Raw genomic sequence first — 21,486 nt, forward strand, 5'->3', positions numbered from 1 at the left:
AGGGTGCAAGAAAAATCTAAATATTAAGAAAATCGCCTTTAGAGTTGTCCAAATGAAGTTTTTAGCAATGCATATTACTAATCAAAAATTAAGTTTTGATATGTTGATGGTAGGAAACTACAAGGTATCTTCATGGAACATGATCTTTACTTAATATCTTAATGATTTTCGGTATAGAAGAAAAATCAATAATTTTGACCTACAATGTATTGTTGGCTATTGCTACAAATATACCTGTGCTACGGATGACTGGTTTTGTGGTCCAGAGTCACATTTGATCTGTAGTCCCCTCCAAATTCTTAATATATTCAGTGATAGAAATATTCAGTATTCAACATTTCATATTGCAACGATTCAGTAAATCACAGCCAGATTCAACTTTATAGAGTGCAAGATGGTTGCTCTGAAATGAACAGACTAAGATTCTGTCTTCCAGCTCAGTGAAAAAGCTTTTATAGAGGTCAAAGCAACTGCACTCCAAGCCTATAACTATGTATTTCGAGTTACTTTACAGGGGAGTTTGTGAGGTGCGGGAATATTACAGGATCCTGATACTTTAGGGAATGACAGGGGAATGCTCTATGATGAGCATATGCAAATTTCAGCCTTCTAACTTGCCAGGAAAGCCTCAATAGGCTACAACAGGGGTGACATTTTATAACTCTAAACGTCCAACATTAAATTTTGCAGATTTACACTTATGTAAAATTCACATATGCATAAACATCATGATTTTTAGAAACAGTGGCTTCCTAAAAACAAATCCAAAGAAAAAAAAAAAAAAAAAAAAAAATCCAAAGATGATGGTTTCAAGATGACAATCACAATTAAGTGCCAAAAAAAGTCCAATTGCAGTGCATTATGCAAATGTTACAACGATTTTAATCTAAAATTCAATATACAGAGCAACTAAAACTCAAAACGCTTCATTACATTGCATCATTCAAATGGCGAAAGCAAACAAGTAGAATTATGTGCATTTATAAGGCAACTGAGAAAATTGTAGGAAAGAGCTGGTAATAATACTCCTATGCTATCCAGACAGATCTGATACATATAGCCTAGAACTTCATTCCTTCTTGCAATGAACAAAATGACAATATTCTGCTATCAACACACTAGTAGCATTTTTTTCTTGCCCTAAATACGCCAGGAAGTTCTTTTGATCCGTCTCGCCCACCACGTAAAATGTGAATTTCTCAGGACAGCATGCCCCATGACACTGCTCACTGAACTATTTTCATCTTTTTTATTTTTCAATAAAACGCTAAAATATGTTCCACTAGGACCTCAGGGGGGAAAACACAGACGTAGGGACCGATATTAGTGGATTCTGTAAAGCTGAGTCATCTTCCTCGCCTCAACGTGTATAAATAGCAAAATCAATTGCACATATTCTTTAGTGCAACAACAAAATGAGATGCATTTCATCCACCAAAATAGATGTCCATTATTCTATTTTAGTCTCTACTAAATGCTTCATTACTACTAACAAAGAGGTTATAAAGTGGATGCTATTTGAAATATTGGATTTTTTTAGGGATCGTTTTTTAGTTCCAAATGTGTACGACTGCATTTTCTGTTGGACACGAAAGAAGATATTTTAAAGGAAACCTATTATGCCTCTTTTTACAGGATGTAATGTAAGTCTCAGGTGTCCCCAGAATGTTTCAGCTCAAAATACCCCACAAATCATTATATTATTTTGAAAATGCCTTTTTTTAGCAGAAGCAGAAACATGCCGTTTTCGCACATCTCTTTAAATGCAAATGAGCTGCTGCTTCCCGCCCCCTTTCCCAGAATAGGGCTTTGCCTTTACAGCTCGTACCTCAGATATTCTGCTAAAAAAAATCTGTTTGGTTTTGATTGTCATGTCTATCACACTGAAATCATGCGTTTTAAACCATAATAGTTTAAACTTCTTATTTAGGGATTTCTAAGTGCACACATTCAAAGCAAAAACACAGAAAGCGGCTGTCGTTTGGAATGCGAGTACTAAACTACGGCTACGTTTTACACTATTGCGTTTTCAACCCTCGGAAATGGAGACGTTTAAAAATGCTGCAGACCCTGTTTTAGTTTGAATACTCTGGGGTTGCGTTTCAGGCTATGTTTTACACTAGTGCGTTTTAGTTTTAAAACGCATAACTTCTGCTATGGATACGCCTGTCATTTACACTACTTTGGCGTTTTCGACTTTGAAAAAGGAGACTTTTGAAAACGTTGCAGACCCTGTTTTAGTTAGTAAACTTCGGGGTTGTGTTTCAGGCTACGTTTACACTAATGCATTTTTGTTTTAAAAAAATATAACTTTTGCTATGGTTATGCCTGTCTTTTACACTACTCCAGTGTTTTCAACCCACTCCAGGATTGCGTTTCAATGTAAACGGACGAAAACTGAGACTTTTGAAAACTTTTGATGGTGTGGCCGCCCACATTCCCTCTGCATATCCTTGATGACCGTGTAAACAATAATATTATGCTTATTTGTGTCTCATCTCCGAGACTCATTTAAGAAAAGTAACCCTTAAATTGCAAAGTAAAAAAAAAAAAATGTATATATATATCGTCACCTTAGAATTATAAGGTTCTATCTGCATTCTGAGCACTTTCGAGATATTGAGCTTCAAAGTTTTTGCATTCCATAGACTTCTGTAGATAGAATCATTTTTGTTTTCTAAAAAAAAGGCCCAAATTGTACACAGCTTACAAAAGAAACATCAAATAATGTAAATAATTTGTCACAGAATAAGAATATGTGAATAACTCAATTTTAACAAAAATGTCAGGTAGAACCTTATAATTCTAAGGTGACGATATATACAGTATTTTTACACCCCAAGGAATAACATAAAATTTTATTACGGTTACTTCTCTTAAATTAAAACATCCTTGATGACGTATGCAGCCTGAAAGGTCATGTAGTGTAGACTGAGATCGTTTCTGAAACGCAGTGGAAACGCCAGTGTAGACAAGGATTGTTTTTCACCTCAAAACGCACTCAAACAGGCCTAAGTTCTCTTTCATGTCTTATTGCGCTTAAACTGTCCAATACACACAAGTTTATGTTAAAAAAAAACACACGAGTTACAAAAACAGTCGCTTATGTCTGTGAAGGTAAACAGCTGGGAAGGAAAACACATGTTTATACCAGATCTGTGTGGCAGCAGCATAAAATACAGTAAATAAATCAATAAATCCACTGCTCTTGTCTGCTCCGAGGCTGGGACTCTAAATGCTCGTCTGCAGCCAACGACAGAACAGTTAGCATGCTTTGCTTGAATTTTTGCCATGGCGTTAGAACTGGTACACCGCTGTCGCTCATGAAAACTTAATGGCGCTGTGGGTGGAAACATGCAGATTAAGGGGCATAAATATTATCGACCCCATTAATATGTCACGGGGGGAGCGAAATAAGAATTACTGGGTTGTTCTTTTTGACATTTTCTGGTTTGGTAGATGCACCAGGGACTCGATTATAGCACTTAAACATGGAAAAAGTCAGATTTTCATGATATGTCACCTTTAAACCAGATTTTCTCCTTCTTACAACACTACAAGTGTGTGGAAACATCATCCACAATTCCACTTAGCTAGAAGTACATAAATAGCTCTGTTTGCTATGTGCAAGAAGTCAGAACCTCATTGTCTTGACAACCGTGAAAAAGACGGAGCTGGAGCTTCGATAAGTGACATATCCCTCTTCATTGCAACAAAAGAAAAAAGAAGTATGATTCACGGATCGAAACCGTACAAACTGAAAACCACATATGATCTCACTAAATTTTTGTAGCGGTGAATCTAACAGCCTCTAGAGACTCAACCTGTTCTGAATGGCCATAGAAATCCTGGACTCTCCCTCACCACCCTGGCTGCGGAGTGTCTCATTGTCAAACAGCGCGAACATTAACATATAAATAACCCTCTTCTCTCGCTCTCTGAATCCGTGGCGGTGCAGCTTAGGAGGGTCTGGAGAATGAATGACTCTCTTAGTCACAGAGATTTGTGCATTTCTCTGACCGCTGCCTTTAGCAACCGGCCCACTGGGTCAGTGTCCGCACCCCCGCACATACTGGCGCTGAATGCGAGACCAGTCAGAGGGCAGCTTCAGTTATTGCCCCCCCTAGGCCTGGGAGGGAACGAAACACTGTCCCAGAGAGAAAAGGAGAGAGAGAAGCGTACACAGTAACAACAGTGAGTCTTGTTTCACAAAATTACATTCCTCCATACTCCTCCTCGCACAAGCTTGCCCGGGCCACAGAGGTCGCGGGATCAAACGTACCCAAACGTACCAAAATTACTCAAACATAATGAATCATCATTAGAAAAAGGTGCGGATGTGAGGTGAATCAGATGATTAACTTGCTTTCAGAACAACTTGAACTTTGAAAATTCTGAATAGGGAGCGTCCATCTGAGGCAGTTTGGATTAAAGGGATAGTTTGCCCAAAAATAAACATATTGTCATCATTTACCTACCCTCTTGCCATTAAAAACTTTCTTTTGAACACAAAATAAGACATTTTGTCCATATAATGAAAGTCAATGACTATCATTCTATAAACAAAAACAGATGAAACATTCTTCAGAATATCTTATTTTGTTTTTCACAGAAGTCATACAATGAGGGCGGTGTGTATGTATGCGAATAATTCTGCATTTCATACTGTTGTACAACTGATCTTTTGTTTTGTGAAATATTCTGCAGTTTTTAGCATGCATATTTTCGCCCCCAATCTGGTGTTTTTCCTCTAAGCCCGGGCCCGGCCTGCGGTGTTATGGTTAAATCCACTGCTTTGTTATCCTGATCCTCCATGCTTGTGGCAGTGGATTCAGGAGTAATGGCTCTGGTGTTAGAAATGCACCTACTGACGTGATTTTTGTTCGTGATTCACCTCATGCTCTGCCTGCTAGAGCACAAATCCGTATGCTAGAAGCTGCAGTGTGAGCGTGGCTGCTTAACAACATCTTAAAGGTACAGTAAATGGTAAAAGAGTGCCATTTGATTCCACAAGTATAAGCTTCATCTCTAAAAGCCTACAGACAGGGCAAAAAAGCTTTTGTCAGAAGTAACAACAGAGGTTCTGTTACTGTTTGAATCAGCGTTTACACATATTTTTTACTTTTTATAATACCTGCTTTCTATAAGAATATATTTTAAAAACTAATTTATTCCTGTTTCAAAGCTGAATTTTTAGCATCATTACTCTAGTCACGTGATCCTTCAGAAATCATTCTAATATTCTGATTTGCTGCTCAAAAAACATTTATTATTATTATTATTATTATTATTATGTTGAAAACAGCTGAGTAGATTTCTTACAGGTTTCTTTGATGAATAGAAAGTTCAGAAGAACAGCATTTATCTGAAATAGAAATCTTTTGTAACATTATGAATGTCTTTATCATCACTTTTGATCAATTTAAAGCATCTTTGCTAAATTAAAGTATTCATTTCTATAATTTCAACTGTTTTAAATGTTTCTTGAACAGCGAATCAGCATATTATGATTTCTGAAGGATCGTGTGATGCTGAAAATTTAGCTGTGATCACAGAAATAAATTACATTTTAAAATAAAATATTCAAATAGAGATTGGTTATTTTAAATAGTAAAAATATTTCAAAATTGTACAATTTTTGTACAATTAGACTTCTTGAAAAAACATTGTGTTTGTGTTTTTGAACACTTACTGTTCAAAAACTTTTGACTGGTAGTGTATAAACATCACTAACATTCTCTGATGAACCCTATCAAAATTCTCTAATATATTCAAGTTTTCCATGGAATATTTAAGCTTTTCATCTTAAATATTCATGTTGTTATTCTGCCTGACAGAGACCACAAACAGCAGTTTTGTTATCATAACAGAAGCGCCACATAAATCTTACCTAACATGGAGGTTCCCTCTGGTGGATACTCTGGGAACTGTCCTTCAGAGGGCACACTGACTGTCCTTCTCAGGCTGCGACCCTTTGAGGAGGATGCTGTGGGGCTTTCATGGACCTCAGATGGCATCTGGGAACAAGGCAGAGTTCAGAGGTCAGTGGGTGGAGGTCACAGGGCGAACATTCTAACAGCGGGCCAGAAAGCCCCTTTTCCTGACTGTGCTACTAATTAACTATCCATATAAATGTATTTGAAAGAAACCTGTCAATCAGAAACTATTTAATACATCAAGAAATTGATTATTCCCTTTCATAACCTCAAGGTGAAATCGGTTGGCCTGCACAAGAAGAGTAATGTGTTTGAACTCATTAAAGAGGACGACAAATAATTAAACTGTTCAAAATGAGGCTGTTTAACTATCAAAACCAATTTGGGTGGGACTACTTTTTCTTAAAGGTACAGTTCACTCAAAAATAAAAATTCTGTCTTTTACACACCATAAAGTTGTTCTAAACCTGCATGAACTTTCTTCTTCTAAACTCAAAATAATATATTTTGACGAACGTTTGTAACCAAGTATTTTTTGGTCTCCTTTGACTTCCAACTTTCTTCAAAATATCTTCTTCCACAGAAGAAAAACAACATTAGGGTGAGTAAATGATGAAAGAATTTTCATCTTTGAGTGGACTATCCCTAGCAGGTCAGCTTTTACTTTGTGATTTCATCTGAATCACAGACATAATAACTGTAGTAACTCAAATGTCTGGAAAACTAATCCCATCCAAATCCAAATGACATCCGCAAACGACGCATTTAACCCCCACAAGGGGAAATGCACAACAAAGCACAAACATCATCTGCGTGTCTTCATTTAACTGTCCTCCTATCTTCATTCTGAGGGAGAGGAAGAGAGAAGAATGAGGGGATAAAGCATAGGGAAGGAGCGCTCTTACCTCTTCCTCCTTGTTGAGCAGGATGAGCTGGCTATCGGTCAGGATGCAGTACTTCCTCTCCCAAACGCAGGGCTCCGTGAACGGCGACTGGCCGCAGGAGAAGCGGTGACTGGGTGGCCCCTTCACATCTGTGCACATGGGACAGAAAAAACACCTCAAAATTGGTTGCCACAGAAAAGGACCACCACAAAAACAGGCTTTCATCATGTCAGCAATGATCGTCTTCAGACCAAAACTTCAGGACTGAGTAAAGATTTTAATGAGACTTCCAAAATATGCGGCTACATATTCCCTCACATCTTGCAGAAATAGACAAGGGCCCTCCGAGAGGCACAGACTCTCTTCTCTTCATTTAATCACCAGTTCACATCACAAAAATAGACTGGACAATGATGCTGCTCATAAGAAAATGAGTCACGCTGGACTCATTAAAAGCCGCTGTGAGCAATTTCTGCATCACTAGGAGCACCAAATGGATTTGTAAAAATAACAGTCTCTACAACTGTCCTCCATGGTGAGGACAAACAGATAGTGTTGTCTCAAACGAATCTCTTTGGCAGAAATCTGCCTTCAACATTTCTGATTGGATAATACATACAGTTGAGATCAAAAGTGTACATACACCTTGCAGAATTTGCAAAATCTTAATTACTTTAACAGAATAAGATATAGTTAATAAGATAAAATAGTTGAATTAGCTGAAAATGACCTCATTCAAAAGTTCTCATAGACTTGATTATTAATACTGTGTTGTTACCTGAATAATCCACAGCCTTTTTATTTTATTTTTTTTAGTGATAGTTGTTCATGAGTCCCTTGTTTGCCCTGAACAGTTAAACTGCCTGCTGTTCTTCAGAAAAATCCTTCACTTCCCACAAATTCTTTGGTCTTTCAGCATGTTTGTGTATTTGAACTCTTTCCAACAATGACTGAATGATTTTGAGATCCATCTTTTCACACTGAGGACAGCTGAGGGACTCATATGCTACTATTACAGAAGGTTTAAACTAGTGGTGGGCCGTTATCGGCGTTAACGTGCTGCGTTAACGTGAGACTTTTATCGGGCGATAAAAAAAATATCGCCGTTAATCTATTCTCAAAGTTGGGTTGGGAGCTGGGTCTAAACTACGCAAGCTATGATGACTTTCACCTTGATAGTTTAACGCGGATGTATACCAAAGACTATAGAATATCGCGCGTTTATGTCTCCTCCGCCAAAACACAGACGGGATCACGTCGTCCTCCATTCATAAAACCGAATCTACTATAGCGCGAAATGCCACGTAAATTCGCCTTTTTTTGGATTCATAAATCAAATATGGTCTGTCACTTAATTCAAATCGCGATATGGACTAGTGTCTGTGAAAACTGAAATGCAAAAAGACCGTTTTAATATGAATCCGGTATGTTCCGTTTGCCTAGCTGTATGTATGAAATTCATACTATGAATGGTGGAGACGCGCTTTTACTACACGCATACTGAAACACACGTGACGCTCCCGGTAATTTTTGTCATTTGCATCTCACATGAACAGATAAACTCAATCTCCAAAACTGCTGTGAGTGTCACTTATACCGTTTCATTTGAGAAAACTCGCATCATGTCATACTGTATACACAGAAACTTCACGGCAACCTGTCAAAATAAAAGTACGGCGTAACATGTTTAGTCATTACTTGGGTAGCACACATATTCTGAATGCCTTCATCAGAATTCAAATTAGCCATTTTAATCTAGATTAATTCCAAGATTTAATCTAGATTAATCTAGACTAAAAAAATTAATCTATGCCCACCCCTAGTTTAAACACTCACTGATGCTCCAGAAGGAAAAACGTTTCTTTAAGAACCAGGGGTGAAAACTTTTGAACAAGAATGAAGACGTGTACAATTTTTCTTATTTGGCCTAAATATCATATTTTTTTCATTTAGTACTGCCCTTCAGAAGCAAGACCCTTGACAACATTTGTGTTTGTTCTTATCATTTCCTGGTCAGGTAGGTGAAATATTAGGCTAGTATCTTAATTAATACTGCTCATACGTATCTTTACTGCTTATTAACTTTAGTTTGCCAAAATAATACATCCCTTCCTGCTTACTAAGTCCTCTATAAGATTTAGCAGCTTCCACATGTTTTTTCTTTGGTTCAGACAGCATAAATTAGCAGAACAGTGTATTCAGTAGTACATTAACCAAAACTGTGCTGTGCTGCAATGTCATTTAACAATTTATTTTATCCTTGCTGAATTAAACTATTTATTTAAAAATAATAATAATAATAATAATAATAATAATAATAATATAATAGTCCCACAATAAGACCAAGAAAGTGCCTTAATGTAAACTTTGATTTCAGTTTTGAAGAGCTGAAACTGAACTGTATGGTGTTCGCACACTGTTGACTGTAGAGGGCAGCACTATATTAGTTTACAATGTCGCTCATGTGCTTAAGCAACCACCGCTTGTACAGGAGGGGGGAAAAAATGACACCAGGAAGCTCATAATTCTTTGCATCTCTCTCAGAGCAAACAAACAATCCCTGTTAGGGGAAACATCTGCTTTTTAAAAGCAAAAACTGAGTGATTAGATGCATTCTAGGTCACCCACCTTAAGTGCATTTTGGGAACGGTCATGTTAACGAGTGGAAGCACTTGTCAGAAAACATTTGGTCCTCCAAGTCTATTAATTGATCATTTAGACCTTCGCTAAGCTTCATCAATCAGTTCTGGCTGACAGTTCTGCTGTACGCTTGACCAGAGCGAGACACAAAGAACATGTCAGTACTCAAGGTCAGAGGTCAGCCCGCCTTGATGTCACTCTGGATCAGCCGACTGGGCCAATAGCGGCTGCGCTAGAGTTTTTCCCAGGCCGCATGACTAAATTAACAGCACACAGACGGAGAAGAAAGTGACGCAATGTGTCTCAAGAGGACGGGTGTGACTGCTGCATCCCCACTCCGTTTAATGAACGCAGTCGTCTTGCCCACGACTATTTTCCACATAAGCTATCAGCCTAAACCAACGCTATGATGAAAATGCACAAGGGAGAAAGAAAAAACACTGGCTCTTTGAACACCGTGAGATCTGGAGATAGAGTGGGACAGAGAACTGATGGAAAGATTCAGAAAGAGAGCAACTGACCAAAATAGAGACCTAGGAAAAAATCTGAAAGTGGGTGCGAATAGAATGAAATACATAAAAGATATGGTCAATATTTTCATAGTTTTGATAATATTTGATATAAATCTACAATTCAGTCATATAGAGCAAGTTGCTATAGTAGATTTAAAATGTTCATTGTGTAATGGTGGAAAAAAAAACCCGTAAAAAAACTATTTTATAATTTTAATTTATATGCACCAACAGCATTTAGCATACTTATTTTTCAATTTTTACTATGATTTATTTTTTTATTATTTTATTCAGCAACAGTTTATGCAACAGTTTGATTAAAAGTGTCAGTAATAGAGCTTAGTGAAATTAATAAAAGAAATTGACTATTTTAACTATTTTCATAGTATTTTTTCTGGCTTTTTTAGACAAGAGAAACCTTTTCAGTCATACGGGTCAAGTTTCTATAGTAGATTTAAAATAAATAAATAAAATAAAATAAAATAAAATAAAATAAAGCAAACTATATTTAACTTATATGCACCAACAGCATTTTTTTCTCACACTATGATTAAATTGTATTTATTTTATTTATGCATATAAATCAAAAGTATTTTTTTCTGGCTTTTTTTTTTCAGATAAGAGAAACATTTAAAATGTAAAATAAATAAATTCCTTAATTAATGAAATAAAATACAAATAAAGCAAACTATATTTAATCATTTTAATTTATATGCACCAACAGTTTTTTTTTAACTCGCACTATGATTCAATTTTACTTATTTTTTAATTTTTTATTTTATGTACATCATATAAATCAATGTATTTTATTTCTTGTTTTTTTTTAGATATGATAAACCCTTTCAGTCATATAGACCAAGCTGCTATAGTAGATTTAAAAATGTTAAATAAATAAATTACTTAATTAAATAAAGAAATTAACCTAAAGCAAACTATATTTAATACTTTCAATTTTTTTTACAGTCTTTAAGAGAAACCTTTTCAGTCATATAGACCAAGCTGCCATAGTAGATTTAAAATGTAAATTAAATAGAAAAATCCATAAATAAAATTAATAAGAAAAAAATCCATAAAGAAAACTGTATTTAATCATTATAATTTAAATGCATATATTTACTCACACTACGATTCAATTTTATTTATTTTTTTATTTACGTCATATAAATCAATGTATTTTTTTCTGGCTTTTTTTCAGATAAGAGAAACCATTTTTTAGTCATATAGAGTTGCTTTAGTAGATTTAAAATGTAATATAAATAAATAAATAAATACCTTAATAAATTTATTAAATTAAAAAAAAAAAAGTCAATGTATTTTTTTCTGGCTTTTTTTTTTTAGAAACCTGTTCTGTCATATAGACCAAGCTGCTATAGTAGATTTAAAATAAATAAATAAAATAAAATAAAATAAAGCAAACTATATTTAACTTATATGCACCAACAGCATTTTTTTCTCACACTATGATTAAATTGTATTTATTTTATTTATGCATATAAATCAAAAGTATTTTTTTCTGGCTTTTTTTTTTTCAGATAAGAGAAACATTTAAAATGTAAAATAAATAAATTCCTTAATTAATGAAATAAAATACAAATAAAGCAAACTATATTTCATAATTTTAATTTATATGCACCAACAGTTTTTTTTTAACTCGCACTATGATTCAATTTTACTTATTTTTTAATTTTTTATTTTATGTACATCATATAAATCAATGTATTTTATTTCTTGTTTTTTTTTTTAGATAAGAGAAACCCTTTCAGTCATATAGACCAAGCTGCTACAGTAGATTTAAAAATGTTAAATAAATAAATTACTTAATTAAATAAAAATAAAGAAATTAACCTAAAGCAAACTATATTTAATACTTTCAATTTTTTTTACAGTCTTTAAGAGAAACCTTTTCAGTCATATAGACCAAGCTGCCATAGTAGATTTAAAATGTAAATTAAATAGAAAAATCCATAAATAAAATTAATAAGAAAAAAAAATCCATAAAGAAAACTGTATTTAATCATTTTAATTTAAATGCATATATTTACTCACACTACGATTCAATTTTATTTATTTTTTTATTTACGTCATATAAATCAATGTATTTTTTTCTGGCTTTTTTTCAGATAAGAGAAACCATTTTTTAGTCATATAGAGTTGCTTTAGTAGATTTAAAATGTAATATAAATAAATAAATAAATACCTTAATAAATTTATTAAATTAAAAAAAAAAAAGTCAATGTATTTTTTTCTGGCTTTTTTTTTTAGAAACCTGTTCTGTCATATAGACCAAGCTGCTATAGTAGATTTAAAAATGTAAAATAAATAAATAAATAAATTAATTAATTAGACAAAAAAAAAAACTAAATAAAAATAAAGCAAATTATATTTAATAATTTTAATTTATATGCAACAGCATTTTTTTACTCACACTTTGATTTAATTTGATTGTATTTATTTATAATTTAAAATAAATAAATTAATTAATTAATTAGACAAAAAAAATAAAGCAAATTATATTTAATAATTTTAATTTATATGCAACAGCATTTTTTACTCACACTTTGATTTAATTGTATTTATTTGTATTTATTTATAATTTAAAATAAATAAATAAATTAATTAATTAGACAAAACTAAATAAAAATAAAGCAAATTATATTTAATAATTTTAATTTATATGCAACAGCATTTTTTTACTCACACTTTGATTTAATTTTATTTATGTGTATTTATTTATAATTTAAAATAAATAAATTAATTAATTAATTAGACAAAAAAACTAAATAAAAATAAAGCAAATTATATTTAATAATTTTAATTTATATGCAACCGCATTTTTTTACTCACACTTTGATTTAATTTTATTTATTTGTATTTATTTATAATTTAAAATAAATAAATTAATTAATTAATTAGACAAAAAAAAACTAAATAAAAATAAAGCAAATTATATTTAATAATTTTAATTTATATGCAACAGCATTTTTTTACTCACACTTTGATTTAATTTTATTTATTTGTATTTATTTATAATTTTAAATAATCAATATATTTGATATATATTTATTTGATGTTTTTAATAATATTACTGGTTTTACTGCATTTAAAATAAATTCTTTAAAAAGAATAGATAGATTTTTAGATTTTTTTATGAAAAAAGCAGCTTGGACAAACTGCTAAACTGCTAAACACCTCCTTTAATTTTCCATGGAAAAAGTCATGAATGGCATGATGTTGATTGAATGATGACATAAATGTAATTTTTGGCTGAATTATCCCTTTAATGGTATTCGCAATGTTACTTAATGTTACATCACCAGAGACAGCCCATAATGAATAGATTTTGACTACTGGTAATAAAGCCCAGCCCTAGGTGTGAACAAAAAAAGGTTAAGAGAGATCAAGCTCAACATTGACAACGACGCAAACAGTCTTTCTATTTACTGCTCTGCAAACAAGCATACAACTGTGTAAACAGACATGCTTTAATGGGTGTTTGGATAAGTGCTGGAAGGCAAATGACGGAGACTGGCGGCGTTCCACTCAAGGCGGCCGCGGAAAGATGGAGGTGAAATGTGTGGGAGTGGAGGGAGCCCGTCCAATCTAAAGCCTGTCTGTTTGAGACGACAGCTCGCGCTCAGAGGCACAGTGGCAGCATATAACATATGGACGGGTGAGATAAAGCGACTTCTCCAGAGATTTCACATGCCATTAAGAAACGTGTGAAGCTGTTGGGAAAGCAGTTGACAACTCCATCTGATGGAACACAATATCTTCCATAATTATCTATGCATATTGAGACTCTCCAGGCTCGGGAGATTCGAAAATAACCCAGTTCAACGACACCAATATTTGCATTACAAATGTGTAAATTGTGTGCCACCAGCATCTGAATTTCCAAAATACTTGTCTATTTTAATCTCTGTGTATCAGTGTTATTTAAACCTCATCAGCCGGCATCATCCGCTGACTGTCAATGCAGCGGCGAAGGAGATTTATTTCAGGAATTTTAATTGCATCCTGTACAGATTCACTGCCTTGGCATTCTGGCTTCATCTGCGCCTGTTCATACCAGCTATGTGCAAATCACGGTTTCTCTCGGGGGAGAGTAAAAGGCCAGTGAACATTGAGGATCAGAGATCTCTCAAAACCAGCAGATGGAACAGCCTCTCAAAGGCCTTTATTCCCGCCATTGGAAAGAACTCAATAGTGTTTTCAGAGCTGAGAATTCTCATTTACATCTCACTGAACTAGTCTTGATCGCATTAGGAAGGCTATACATTGCTGATTCATTTATTTCACTTAATTTGCAGCAATGTTTGGAGAATTATCACAACTATTTAAAAGCTTTAGAAAACCTAGGTTAAACTATTACCTTTTTTAAAGCAATGTTTTTCCATAATTTTCATAATTCCAGTCAAGTATTTCTACAGTAACTTAATAGAGGTTGTTCCATTTGCATTTGGGGTATCAATTTGGAATTAAGAGATTTTAAAAGATGTATTTTTTTGTATACAAAAAGATGCAAAAGCGACTTTAATTGCAGCTGCGGTGCGTATTTAGCTTCCTGAGGCTCTGTGTACAGCATAAGCAAAAAAAAAAAAAAAAAAAAAAAAACTATGATTTTAACACTATATTATTATTATTCATTTATTTTCATTTTCAAGGCCTGGGAATTTGTAGTTCACTAATATTTGCAGGTTTTACAACAACAACAAAAAAGTAATACAACTATAATATTAATATAAAATTCATAATTAACAAATTTCATATTTTATTTAACTGATCTTTTTAAAAGTTCAAAAAAAGGGGCAGAATTGTTCATTAACACGCAATTCTACACTGTAAAACCTAACAGTGGAATTCGTTAAATGAAATGAGTTAATTTAACTCAAAAATTTCTAAAAGTTATTTCAACTCAATACATTTTAGTGATGTAAACTCAAACGCGAATTAGGTTAAGCAGAACTCATTTTAAATAAGTTACTAGAAATTAATTTAATCTATTATTGCCATACACTCTATGTCTATGGCCGATCACAAAATATTTAAAATAAATATAAGCTTAATCCATGATTTCTAACATAGTTTTTCGAGAAGTCACGTTTGTATAATATAGTTCTAGATTATTAGATGTTTCATTACTAGATAAATAGCCTAACTAAATGGTAATATATTACTTTTAATAATAATTAAACAACCATAATAATAAACTATAATAATAATGATAATATAATAAATACATACATCTATTTCATTTAGATTTAGATTTATAATTTTAAAATAATTACTTTTACTGGAGGCAAAATATTTTCCGGGTTTTTTCAAAAACCGCGCGCATTTTTTCAGTCAATCACGTCTGCTCATGCTCATCCTCTCACTCATGTCACGGGATCACAGCAGGATGGATTGCGACGTATTCCTGGAAAATATCAGGCAAGTTAAGCTTTTCAAACTTCTTTATTGCTGTTTTAAGCACTTTCGAACGACTTGTGTTTTATTGTCAACTTTATTGTGTATAACGTTGTCTAGTAAAGATCAAGCAGCTATGGCGTCATTACATCAAAGTTATCAACGGGAGGTGTTAAATATGCAGTGTTAAACACAACGGTTTGTCAGTGATAAATTAATAAATATGTTTTGTGGTTTCTCACAGTCGGACACAAACGAGTCCAGCAATTTTTATTTTTAAACTCGAGAGGCGGCTGAAAGACGAACTATCTTCCACATCTTTAACCGTCACTCGCGCCACAGCTCCGAAGCAAGGTAAAGCAAACACACATTCCCTATTTTCAAAAACTTTTTGTTAATCGTTATTTATTATTTGCTTTGTCAGTTTCATCTAGAATATCCATGTGACGCTGACGTTTAACGTTACTATACTCGCCCAAGCCCGGTGAGGAGCGTTTATACTCTGTTTTGTTAACATTAAGTTAGTTAACATTTTAGACTGTTATTTGCTCCTCATGATGTCTTATTTAAAATTCATACTAACAAATTGTCATGTTTTTTACATCAATCTTTTCAGAGCTAAGCCAGCTAGGGGTGGTGTGATGTCATTGGCAACAAGCTGCTGCAGTAAAAGCCTAAAATGAAGTAAGTAGAATTCACATTATATTTATATGATGGGCTTTAGGATATATACAAATTGATGGGCTTTAGTGTTTATTACGAAATTACAAGATGTAATTTGTCACGTTATAAAAAGTAAAGTTCTTCAGTTTTTATTTTTTGATGAATTGCTATTAATGCAATTGCAATTGTGTCCAGAATTACCAGCAACACAAATTCAATCTCTGCTCTTCTGAAGCAATACTGTAATTTTATGTGAATATTAGATTTGAAATTTAGACCTAAACAATGATCAATGGTGAATACACAGCACAGATGAAAAATGGCAAACCTCAACTAGCATCCCACAAGAATAACATCATGACATCTAAGGACCAGTAATGTTTGTAGTGTGCTACCATTTTGATTCAGTCTGTATTGGCAGAGTGAATGACATCTTAAATTTCAGGTTGGCTGTCATTCTGTCAGTCTTTTTTATTTTGTGTTGCTTCAGAAGAATACCAGTGAAGTCTTTTAAGTTGTGATTATAGTTATAGTTATATACTTAATTAATACAGATGAAAAAAATATATTTTATAGATCTAGGAACATTCCAGTTGCGTAGCTGTCTATGGAGGCTCAGAAAGTTCTCAGATATCATTAAAAATACCTTAAAGGGATAGTTCAAACAAAAATGTTTAACTCAAACCATTGCAGTCTGTCAGTCATATAATGGCAGTCAATAGTTACCAAATCTTTGAGGGAAAAAAAACATACACAGACAAAACCCAATTAAACCCTGCGGCCCGTGGTGATAAATTGAGATCTTGAGACACAAAACAGTCTGTCTTGTTCAAGAAACTTAATAGTATTTACATTATTATTTACCTCTGATCCACCGGAACTCTCCCCTGTATGGAGTGTGTTCACAACAACCTGTGCATGGTGCGTCAACGTGCTCTGGCGATTGTAGTCGGTGAAAAGTCAACACTCCCCGATGGGTTTGCACAAGAAAACGTAATCTTTTAGTTTTTAATCAATTGCCAGAATCAGGATAAGCACAAGTCATTATCATTTTGAGTAGCCACTATGCACTACGTAAACAATGAGTGATGTGTACGCATGACAGACCGCCGTGCATGCATCTACTATGGCAGATCACGTTGACGCATCACGCGCCGGCTGTTGTGAGGACGGTAGAACGTTGCGATCGATCAAAGGTAAATAATATAAATACTAGGGCTGCAACTAACGATTATTTTAATAATCGATTAATCTGTCGATTATTTTTTCGATTAATCGATGAATCGGATAAAAAACAAACAAACAAGGGATTTACAAACCTTTATTCAAAAACAGAACTAAAATCTTTAGAAAGTGCACGAACATGTTGCTCGTTGAACTGTTATAATAATAATAATAATAAAATAAAAATGGACTAACACAAAAAACATACACATGTATGCTTTACATCTGCCAAATATATAGACTAAATAAACTAAAATTACTATCCGTCAAGACAGCGGCTTGCTGTGGTGTACATGCTGCATTTCCCATCAAGAAGCCTCTCAAATTAAATTCCTCAGTGCGCATTAAAAAAGTCATGTGACTTTGCACGCTGGAACGGGATAACTTGACTAACTTTCTGCTACATTCATTCCTCCATGGCGGTGTTTAGTGTCCTGCCATCAGCAGCGACCAGCTGGAAGAGTTCCGCATTCAAATGCACGCAAAACTGGCCTCAAAGCCCCAGCAAAAGTAATTACCATGAATGTGTCAAGGCAAAAATTAAGAAAATATTCGAATTACTTATTAATAAACTAGTATTTTCTGATTCAGTGTTGCAAAGATGAAATTGACGACCCTGCTCATTAATGCCTAATGCATCTTTATGGATTAGCTAATGAAAGAGTTTTGTTTTCGATTTTAATTATTTCGTTTTATAGTAAAATAATAATTTAAAGCTTTCTATAGATATTGTGTTTGTGAGGCAATTACCTGGGTTTCGGTTAATTATTGTGAAGCGCTCCTGTTTAAACCAAAGATATCAAGCGTATTCTGTTTGTTTTCTTTAAGAGCACATTTTGTTGATACTGTGAGTACACACAAACTAAGGTAGACCCTTTACAGTTCCGGCCCGGGTTGTAAATTACTCTTACCTTTATGAGCAAAAAAGAAATTCCACGTTGCACTGGCATCTCCATGTCCTGCAAAGCGCGCTTCTCTCCGCACAAACTTTGGAATTATCTTGATTGAATGATTAAACTAATATTGTGATATGTTTTAAGTTTTTTATATCAATGGATTTTAATTTAAATCGCGATGAATTAAGCAGGCTTTAGATCTGTCTGCCGCTGTTTGCTAGGTATAACTTTAAAAAACAAAAACTTGAATTTAACAAACAAAAAGTGTTCCAAATATATCTCTAAATTAACTTTATAAACTAAAGGAACGAAAATAAATGTAATCACTTTGCTATTAAAAACAGCAGCTGTGTAGTGAGGAAGAGAAAGAGGAAAAAAAGACAGTCGGACTGGAAATTCAGTCGGCCAAAAATTGATGAGCTGTCGGACATTTTTACAAGGAATGTTTGTTTAATAACCTATTTAATACTCTTAGGCTACTTTCTTAATTAAATATATTATTTCTTTGATTTATTTTAGCGTTTTTAGGCTGCTTGTTTGCTGACTGAAGTGTATATATAAAAAAACAACGTGCCACCGTCACAGCCCTATTCAAAACTGTGACGATTTCACCTCAGCAGAGCTCCTCTTTCTCCTTACGGTTGTGGTATGTTTTCGACACATTATACAGACAGACAGTGTTACAAAAACTATAGAAGTAGTTTTCTCCATCTCCACTATCCAACGACCCGTACAGCAGCTGTTTTGCGATCGAGCATTGGCTGCTGTGAAAGTACGCTAGCCGAAGTAGGCTTAAATATCAAACATGTTTGATATAAATCGGGGCAGCATATATATATATATATATATATATATATAATGTAGAAACGGTGCGCTCAAATGTTCCAGTTTTGCGCATAAGTTAAATTCGCATCTTTGGATGGAAACACAGCTTATGAGGTGCCGAACTCTGCTGGCATCAGTGCGGGAGAGAGACCGAATGTGTCCACTCCGCTCTGCGCTCAATTTTTTTTTAAATATATATATAATAACAACCAAATGTCTCTGCGTCGCGCGACACAACGAATCGATTATGAAATTCGTTGCCAACGCTTTTAGTAATCGATTTTTATCGATTTTATCGATTCGTTGTTGCAGCCCTAATAAATACTGTTCAGTTTTTTGTACAGACCGATAGTTTTGTGTCTCAAACCTCAATGTATCATCACGCGCCGCAGGGTTTAAATTGGAATACGGGCTTGGAACAACATTAGAGTAAGTAATTCTCATTTTTGGGTGAACTATCACTTTTTCTCTCTGTTCTGTAATAAAGAACCTTAGATTGTCAAATTAAATAGTAAATTAGTAAAATGAGTTTATGTAAATTAAATTAAATTAAATCTCTAAAACATTTAGCTGATATTCACATCTGAAAATCCTGCTGATAAACAACTCTGGAAGTTGTGATGTGAAAATTAAAGTACTACAGGTTTTTTGTTTTAAATTGTGTACATACCTTATTGAATAAACACTTTCCCGATCCTTCACACCTTTATTGTAATTTATGAAAATGTAAATATGTCTGATTTGTTTAGATATGATGATATTTGGTGACGTACACTAACAAAACTTTTACTGCATTTAGAAAACGGGAGCGTGATCAGGTGCAGATGGCAGCTGTCACCATCACTGTTAAGGAGGAAGAGGGAACATTATTCTTAAACCCAATGGAATGTCAGCAGAAACCACGTCAACTAGATGAGCCCCAGAGACAGATCATCATTGAAGACCTCATCACCTAGACGGCCATCGACGCAAGACCACGAGAACCAGATGAGTCCTCTCCAATCTGACTTTGTGGCAACATGGAACTTTTGCGTCTATGTTAATATTAGTCTGTTTCTTTCTTATTCTGAGGTTGCTGTAGCCACCAGGTCTAGTCTGTATCCAGATCAAATGGTCACTGCAGTAATGTAAAGTTGCTTTGACACAACTTGTATTGTAAAAAGCATTGTATAAATAATTTTGACTTGGATGTTTTGATTGTATCTAAAGATGATGTCTGCCAAGTTTTGGCTCAGTGTACAGGTTTTTTTTTTTTTTTGCACTAATGTATTCCCTTATAGTATACATAAGATTAACAGTACTTTCTATACAAAATTTAAGGAAAACCTTTTTTTTATATTTTATTTTAAAATTGATCCACTGTGTTTCATATCATTTATTGTTATTATTTTTAATATTATCAATTATAATTAGTATTTTAAAAAGGGATTTTGTTAAACATTTCCTTGTTTTTGCTGTCTTTGCTTATTTGGTGAAAAGTCTGATAAGATAGCGTAAATGTTATATTTTTAACTAAACAGATCACTTATTTTTATTTATGCTTTAAAACATTTGTTGTATTTCAATAAATACTTAAGAAAACCCACCTGTTCTGTCATTATTACCAGTGTTTTTGGTACGTCTTATGTAACTTTATTGCTTTGAGTTTGATGAACTTAAACCATCTAAGGCAATCGGTTTCCTCAAACCATTCAAGTAGCAAAAAGTTGATACGACTTAGTGGGATTTGTTACCTGAATTCAAACTGACTGAGTGGAATAAACTTACATTTTTAAAGTTGAGTTAACTCAAATAATTGCCTAAGCTAATGTTAAAAAGAATAAGTTAATTAAACTCAATGTATATGAGTTTATAGTACTCATATTTTTGGGTTTTACCAAACTTAAATGGTTTAAGGCAATCAGTTTCCTAAAACGGTTTGAGTTACCGTAACTTGTCGGGTTTTACAGTGTAAAGAAAAATTTTAGCTTCACACAGTTCTAAAAAAAAAGCAGTATTGCAAGTTTATCACACAATTCTGAATGAAAAAGTCAGAAACGCAAGTTTATATCATTTCCAAAAGTGGAAAGTCAATTTTCTGAGGAAAAATATCAGAATTTCCAGTTTATATCACTCAATTGAGGAAAAAAGTCAGAAACATGAGTTTACATCACAAACTTTGAGGAAAAATGTCAGAATTGCCAGTTTATAACACACAGTTCTAACGTGAGTTTATATGGCACCAATCTGAAGAATAAAAGTCAGAAGCGTGAGTTTATATCACGCAATTCTGAGGAAAAATGTCAGAACTGGATGTTTATATCACGCTGTTCTGAGGAAAAATGTCAGAATTGCCAGTTTATATCATGCAGTTCTAACGCGAGTTTACAGGGCACCAATTTGAAGAAAAAAGTCAGAAGTGTGATTTTATATTACAATTTTGAGAAAAGAAAAATCTAATTTAGAGTTTGTATCATGCGATTCTGAGGAAAAAAATGTCAGAATTTCCAGCTTATAT

General features: G+C 33.6%; 1 long non-coding RNA gene across 1 annotated transcript; it reads left to right on the forward strand.

The window, feature by feature from the left end:
• The first annotated feature begins 15,337 nt into the window (after positions 1–15,337).
• On the forward strand, positions 15,338–20,218 carry LOC141316561 (uncharacterized). The gene is made up of 4 exons (XR_012351430.1): positions 15,338–15,735; positions 15,806–15,865; positions 15,998–16,065; positions 19,789–20,218. It is a non-coding gene; the product is annotated as an uncharacterized lncRNA (long non-coding RNA).
• Positions 20,219–21,486: the final 1,268 nt, after the last annotated feature.

The sequence above is a fragment of the Garra rufa genome, unplaced genomic scaffold (genome assembly GCF_049309525.1).
Source record: "Garra rufa unplaced genomic scaffold, GarRuf1.0 hap1_unplaced_099, whole genome shotgun sequence".
NCBI classification, from domain to species: Eukaryota; Metazoa; Chordata; class Actinopteri; order Cypriniformes; family Cyprinidae; genus Garra; species Garra rufa.